The sequence below is a fragment of the Embiotoca jacksoni genome, unplaced genomic scaffold (assembly GCF_022577435.1).
Source record: "Embiotoca jacksoni isolate LCO1_2020_lvr unplaced genomic scaffold, fEmbJac1.0.p SCAF_2, whole genome shotgun sequence".
Lineage (NCBI taxonomy): Eukaryota > Metazoa > Chordata > Actinopteri > Embiotocidae > Embiotoca > Embiotoca jacksoni.
Window position 1 is genome coordinate 23,254,867 of NW_027185340.1, and position 7,500 is coordinate 23,262,366.

Sequence of the window (7,500 nt, forward strand, 5' to 3'; positions counted from 1 at the left end):
ATCATCTCTCCTCTCCCACCATCTCTCCTCTCCCACCCTCTCTCCTCTCCCATCATCTCTCCTCTCCCATCATCTCTCCTCTCCCATCATCTCTCCTCTCCCATCATCTCTCCTCTCCCATCATCTCTCCTCTCCTCTCCCACCCTCTCTCCTCTCCCACCATCTCTCCTCTCCCACCCTCTCTCCTCTCCCATCCTCTCCTCTCCCACCCTCTCTCCTCTCCCATCCTCTCCTCTCCCATCATCTCTCCTCTCCCATCACCTCTCCTCTCCCATCAAGCATTCTTGAGTAGAAATAATGAAACAGCAGTGCAGCAGAGACAGTAGTTTAAGAGAGACCTTTCTTACCTTCGTGCACACCATTTAAAACACACTAAAGGGGAACAAGTTACATATGTATCTTCTTCTCTTTTGTGACAATTTCTCTGGAAAAACTTTCAGTTTCACATTCAGCGTTACTTAAAAAAATGCGTACTGATAACTGAGAACTGGCATAAATTACATTTAAAAATACAGCCCCTAATGTTTTATTGTCTCTTGTTCTCCCGCCATCCTCGTTTCTCCTGTTGTTTGAATTCTCTGCCTTTATCTCTCCATCTCTTTTTTTTTTTATCTCTCTGTGTGGATCACCAGTAACTCTGGTCAGCCATTAAACTGCCTCTTAAGCCGACCCAGCAGAATTCCCAGGCTGCTCGGCTGCCTGAGTTCACACCTTTTTGTCCACAGGAATCTCAGGAATCCCCAGCTTCCTTTCCACTGCAATCTCCATTGTGTGTGTGTGTGTGTGTGTGTGTGTGTGTGTGTGTGTGAGAGTGTGTGTGTGCGTGTGCGTGTGCGTGTGTGTGTGTGTGTGTGTGTGTGTGAGAGTGTGTGAGAGTGTGTGTGTGCGTGTGCGTGTGCGTGTGTGTGTGTGTGTGTGTGTGAGCCTACAAGAGGAAAGGCCCCCGCCTGTGCCGTGCGTGTGTTGAAACATATCTCCGCCCTTGTATCCGCCCAGAGAAAGCGAGTAGGCGGTGTTCAGCTTGTGCCCACAATAGACTGAGTCACATTCTAAAATGGCAAACCTCTTAGTTACTGTGAAACTTTACGCTTTAGGACCAACTTAAGTACGAACCTTTAATGTCAAACAGAGGCTCACTTAATATGAACATCGCAGTTTTTGAGTTTCAACAGTGAATTCAGTCGTTTAACAACTGACTTCCTCTTGAATCATATAAAATCCTACAGAGATTTTTTTTGTTTCTACAATAGCAGATTTACAGTTGAGGCGTAATTCTCTTAATTCTATAAAAATCAAATAGCTACAATGTGAATGAAATTTTCTGGTTTGAATTTGAATTTGAAATTGCCCACTTTGTAAGAAAAAAAAAATCCTTTCTCTCCCAGTGACTCATTGTCTGAGGCTGGCAGAGTATCTCAATAATAAAATCAAGAATAATCTGTCAGATATCTGCTTTTGGCAGCAAACAGCAAATTAAATTATTGTACTGAAACTGCGCCACACAGAACGGTAATTTGCTTTCAGAACATTTTGAAATAAAATGAAGATTTAAAAAAACAAAACAAGCAGAGGTGAGTGTGTAGCCAGTCAGACCAGAGGAAAGTGCCGCTATACAAACCCTGTCAGTGACTCCTGCAGGTTCACGCTGCCATTTGTCGGCAGGTCTGGAGTCATTTAACTGCGTTCACCCTGAGTCATCCCTGCTTGAGCCCAGCCTGCTGCCGGAGCTCGACGGCACCCGGTGAACACAATGAAGAACACACAGAAAGCCATTCACACACCACTGTCTGTGATTCACCCACACCCACGCATGTAACAGACACAGCTATATGCAGTACCTTGACCACTTTGATGAAAAAACTGCTGCCCTTGTAGTCCAAAATCATTGCCTGGATATAAATAAAATGATGAACAAGATTAGAAATACAAGTTCACACTAATAAAGTATGAAAAACAGCTGATAAAACAATCTCAGTGTGGATGTAAGATCTTCCCTGAAGCCTTCAGTTATTTGAGTTTCATCCTCATCAGAGTTGCTCACTTGCCTTGAAATTGTAAATGCTCATATTTACTTTTTTTTCCACTTTAAAGACCTGCCCTCCACTTACTGCCTTTAAAACATCTTCAATTCATAGAGAAGGACATATTTTTTTGTTCCAAACAGAAGATCCAGGTGAGGTAGCCACAGCTGCGCGAGGATGAGATGGTGAACTCAGACAGCAGGTTGAGGTGAGAAACCTTTCGTAGCTACTTGTATTCAAAACACAATATAGTTTTACCTCAAAAACTCAAATTATACAACCAGAGGACTGAGGCTTCTCACAGTATTGCAACGGTTCACAAGTTGCTTCATATAATAAAGAACATCTTTACAAAGAAGCAAAACGGTTGGGAACCTTTGACCTGAGAGTTTGATCCCGTAGGGGTGACAATGCTGATTAGAAATGTGTGTATATAGTTCAAATATTACTTCACCCTGCTTGTTATGTGACTCACTGAGATTATTTAAATAGTCATGAATGGAGCCTGATGAAGGCAGTTGTACAGCTCCATTAAAACCTCTGTGTGTGAGCACGTGTGAGCACGTGTGTGCACGTTTGCGCACCACAATATGTGTAACGGTGGCGTGGGTGCAGCATGGCCTTTGGTGAGTCACATGGGTTCCTGTGAGTAACAAACCAGCTATGCAGTTTCTTAAATTGGAGACTCCTGTTTGAAAACCCCAGCCCCACATACAGCAGCAGGGAGGAGGACAGGAGGGGCGGAGAAGGGTGGGGACAGCCCATAGGTGTGGTTGACATAGATGGAGTGGCAAAGAATAGAAGTCGGGTAAAATAGCAGGATGTAGGTGAGAACTGGGATCCATGAAGGGAGGTGGAGAGCAGGGTGATGAACCGAGGACAAGGGCAGTCTGAGGTCAGGATTGGAGGTGAGGAGCTTCCAGTGAGGGGGACCTTGTTGCTTTCAGTACCATCTTGATACTGCCACTGATCTTTAATTGTGAACTCAGGTTCTTTCTTTTCAGTGGCTGTGGTTATCACACATTAACCTGCTTGTTGTTGGGCCCCTCCAATCTTGTAAACTCTGGTACTTTCTCTTTGTGGTCACAATCAGCTGCCCTTTTTTTTTTTTTTTTTTTTTTGTATTCAAAAATTCCACCAGAATATTATCTATATAAATCTCTGAAGCAGCTGAGACAGGATGCACATATAGTATTTGTTTATGTGTGTGTGTGTGTGTGTGTGTGTGTGTGTGTGTGTGTGTGTGTGTGTGTGTGTGTGTGTGTGTATGGGTGGAGAGTATACTGCCAATGAGGCTGGAAGTCATAAAGACCCCTCTACTGCAGACGCTGTGTGTGTTTTCAGTGGGGAGGGTGTGTGTGTGTGGGGGGGGGGGGGGGGGGGGGGGGGGGGTTATATCCTTGCCTCCTTTCCCTTATTAAAGACGCCCCAGCTTTGTGGCAGGGGAGTTTCCTGCTTTTGAAGACCCCGGGCACACACATTCAGAGAGCAAGAGAAGCAGAGGCTGGTCTTACTTTTTCCTCCTCCCTCTCCCTGTCCTTCTTCCCTCCTCTCTTTTTTTCTGAATGGATGTCCTCTCTCTAACCTCAATTGAGAGCTGTGTAACAGGACACTGCCCTCCTCTGAAATAGGCACAGCCCCCTCTAAGAGTCACTATAAGAGAGCGCAGCAATCGGTCCTGTGAGTGTGTGTGAGAGAGTATGTCCGACAGTGTCAGTCAGGGACTGAGGGAGAAAGAGAGAGAGAGGGGGTGGGGTGGGGGGGAGGTGGGGGGTGCGAAGAGTGAGAGAGAAAGAGAGAGACGAGGGGGAGACTGCTGTGAAACATGTGATAGTGCAACTTTGGCGGGGATTCTAGGGAGTTTAACGGCTGTAGTGTCTCCAGAGCTCTGGGAAAGCACCTTTAGCCCAGAGGGAGCCTCACAAACTGTCTGTGTGTGTGTGTGTGTGTGTGTGTGTGTGTGTGTGTGTGTGTGTGTGTGTGTGTGTGTGTGTGTGTGTGTGTGTGTGTGGTTGTGTGAGAAAATGTGTGTTTGTGGGAGAGAGTAAGCCGGTTGTGTAGTGCTGCCGCTGTCACTTTAAGCCTGTTACTGATTACACTCAGAAGAATGCAACGGGAGGAGGAAAGAAGTCAGGGCAAAAGATGAGGAGACATGTAAGGATGAAGTCTTTTAGGAGTTGAGCAGTGGAGAGTTTTGTGTGACTTGCCCTCACAGCCGTGGACAGTGACGTGGGTGAGAAGTTGTTACCCAATAGTGTCTCTCTCCCGCTCTTTCTGCTTCACTTTCTGTTGGACCAAGCAAAGTTAAAGTGAAGGGGAGCCGGCAATCCCTCTTTGAAGCAAAGGACACGCAGAAACAGAGGACAATCTGAAAGACACCAGAGAAAAAGAAACTGGAGGTGAAAGGGGGGGTTCCCTCATTCCAAACTCAGCGCCGGGAGGAAACACTACTCTCACCCAGACGGGTAAGTAAAATAAGAAGGGGAAAAAAAAGGAAAGAAAGTGGAGTTGCTGCTGTTGATGGATATCATATGTTACAAGTTAAGGTTGAGAAACTGCTCCCAGACCTTTAATAGGCTGAGAGGAAGAACAGGAGGCTCTCAGTGCCGGTCTGTAGACTGTCAGCAAACTCAGATAGAGACCAAAGTTGTGAAAAATAGATGATATGGCTGAATGTGCTCTGAGTCTCATGACTGTTTTTTTTAGCTGGTGAACGATCACCTTCAGCCTGTCACTGTCACAAGTTGCTCTGAGTCTGAATGGTGATTTGTGGCGGAGTGATCACATTACAGGAGAGCTGATTCACTGTCTCTGACGTACAGTACTGTGACCAGGATCAGAAATGAAGCCTACCGTCTGGTGTGTAGTTGTGATACACCAGACATAGTCTCCTCTGACAGGCTTAATGACAACTGATGTGAAGAGTAGCCATGTGACTAAAATAGGTCTGTGTGGTTAGTAGGCCATTTTAAAAAATTTTTTCATTCAGAGGCTCCACTTCCTCTCTATGTCTCAGTCACGCTGTGGGTCCAGCCCCCCCCCCCCCCCACACACACACACACACCTCCACCCCCTGCATTTGATACAGATAGCACAGTCCACTCCTGCTCAGCAGCAGAGGGCATGAATGAACTGAGCGTATGGGTGGAGGTGGGGGTGGGGGTAAAGAGGTGGAGATTCATTATCGTACAGCATGGACAGCGTCTTGTGGTTTCTTTGTGAATGGACATGGCAGGCGGCTGATGTGATTGGCTGGATGGACAGTGACGATTCATGACTCCAGAAAGCCGGGACTCGATGTTGAGATTTGTTCCACCCTGTCGCCTCCGTCTCTCTTCGTGACCACCTATAAAAATGCTGCTGCATGTTTATATTGTTTGTGTGTGTGAGTGTGTGTGTGTGTGTGTGTGTGTGTGTGTGTGTGTGTGTGTGTGTGTGTGTGTGTGTGTGTGTGAGTGTGTGTGTGTGTGTGTGTGTGTGTGTGTGTGTGTGTGTGTGTGTGTGTGTGTGTGTGTGCTTCTGAGACAGTAAGTGTTCGAGGAGTTGTGTGAATCAGTGCGAGTGGTTCTGGGTGACATGTGTTTGCCCAAGCAGTCTTAGTCACAAGCTGAACAGTGGGGTGTGTGTGTCTGAAAGCTGTGCATTTTTAAAAGTCGTGGCTCTCGGCCCAGCTGTTGTTCTTCAAATCATCTCCCACTCTCTCTGACTAAGACGGCGTTCTGGCCAAGCATGATTACTCTTACTCACTTGTCATGTAATAAGAGGGCAGATCTCCCGCGGTAACACATGATAACGCTCCTTCTTGAATCACTTGGATAAACTTGAGAAATAACTTTCTTCTGCAGCCACTTATGTGTTTATATTTCAATTTAGATTCAAAGGAAGCAACACTGTGAGTCAGATATTGAACAGCTTCTTCTTAAAAAACAGGAAAAGTGGTCACCAAAGTGTGTGTGTGTGTGTGTGTCTGTATGGTCATAGAAAGACCATACCCACCATCACCCTGTTAGTGCCTGCCAGCATCCCAGCCTACATGCATACACCCCTGCTCTGTCTCTTTGTTTTGCTGCAACACATTGTTAGCCACTCCTCGATCTCCACCAAAGATTACTGCAGCTCCTTAACTTCCCCCCGAACACTGTCTGCCCCAGTGTCACTCCATCACAACTGTGTCCCACTCTGTAAGTTTATGGGACCAGGAAGTGTGATAGAGAGAGATCTAGTGAACGAGACCGAGGAGTGGTGATAAGGAATTGTCACGTTGGAGCGCAAGGATCCATCAGCGCTTATCACGGCAGCATTTCCGGTGTGAAAGGGTGATAGCGGGGAAGATTGGCGGCTAGATGCATCGCAGGTATCTTGATGAGGAAGATTAAATTCCTGGGTGGAGATTAGCATGGAATCTGCCCTTTGCCTTATCGCTCTGCCTACGGAGTGAACCCTTGCCTGTTCTACTTGGAAGGAAGCAGCTCAGCAGGCCGAACACGCTCCTGCAGCTTCTAGGTCAAATATGCCATTCGTCAAAAGTTACCGGCATTACATTGAATCTTTATTTAAAATGTTGACAAAGAACATAACAATATGGAATTTATGAGAATTCAAGTCTTATTTCAGCAGATAATAAATTCAATGCATTGATGGATGCATTGATGGACAGCAACTTAAAGCAGTTTAATTACATGACTTTTCCTTACTAATTACCCCACTGAAATAAAAAAAAAATTCAAAACTAAATATAAACATGCAGAAAAATGTGGCTCAATGAAGTGGTAGGGATATATCTTCTGTCAATGTTACACATCGTTCAGATGTTGGAACTGGCCCTGTTACGTTTGCGGGGTTGATTTTACTTTGTTGGTTTTGTTATGTAGTGAAAGAGTCTTTAAGAAAGTGATGGTGTCGGATGTCTCACTGGACAGGTGTCCTCCGTCTCTGCTATGATAAATGCAATTTGTATTTGTTTCAAAACACTTGATCATACAAATGATTATGACCTGATTAGTTCATGATCAAATGAAATGTAAGTGTTGATCACACTGAGGGAGTTTGAGTGGAGCATGTGGTGTCCATCAGAATCAATTACAAGGAACCGGACACATTTCCTCGCTACCACTCATGTCTTATTGACTACATATGGAAAGGTGGTTGAAGTGAGTGAAGCCGTAAGTCATCATCAGTGGCAGGGTTTAGTTTGAACCACATTCTTTGCCGTAACAGAAGCGCACGCACGTACAGGCTGGTTTCAGGAAGTAAGACGTTGTGACATACCATAGTTATTCCAACACTGACAGTTATGTAACTAAAACTGGGTTAAGCAGCTGTAGAATAATCCCAACTATGACTCGACTCATTCCTTCTTTTCTTTTCCCTGCTTTCCTTTTCGCATGACTCGTCTTCGTTTATCCAGCAACAAGTCACTCACACAAGTCTGTCATTCACAGGCAGATCGTAGAGTTAAAAGCTTAGCGGCATAACTTCA

General features: G+C 45.4%; 2 long non-coding RNA genes across 2 annotated transcripts in view; both read left to right on the forward strand.

Moving 5' to 3' along the window:
• The window catches only part of LOC138201531 (uncharacterized), a 44,137-nt gene that overhangs the window by 11,385 nt on the left and 25,252 nt on the right, over nt 1-7,500 (forward strand). The window lies entirely within an intron of this gene.
• Nucleotides 3,431-7,500, forward strand: part of LOC138201532 (uncharacterized) — an 8,690-nt gene continuing 4,620 nt past the window's right edge. The window contains exon 1 of the long non-coding RNA XR_011178494.1: nt 3,431-4,486. This is a non-coding gene — a long non-coding RNA (uncharacterized lncRNA). The remainder of the gene's footprint in view (nt 4,487-7,500) is intronic.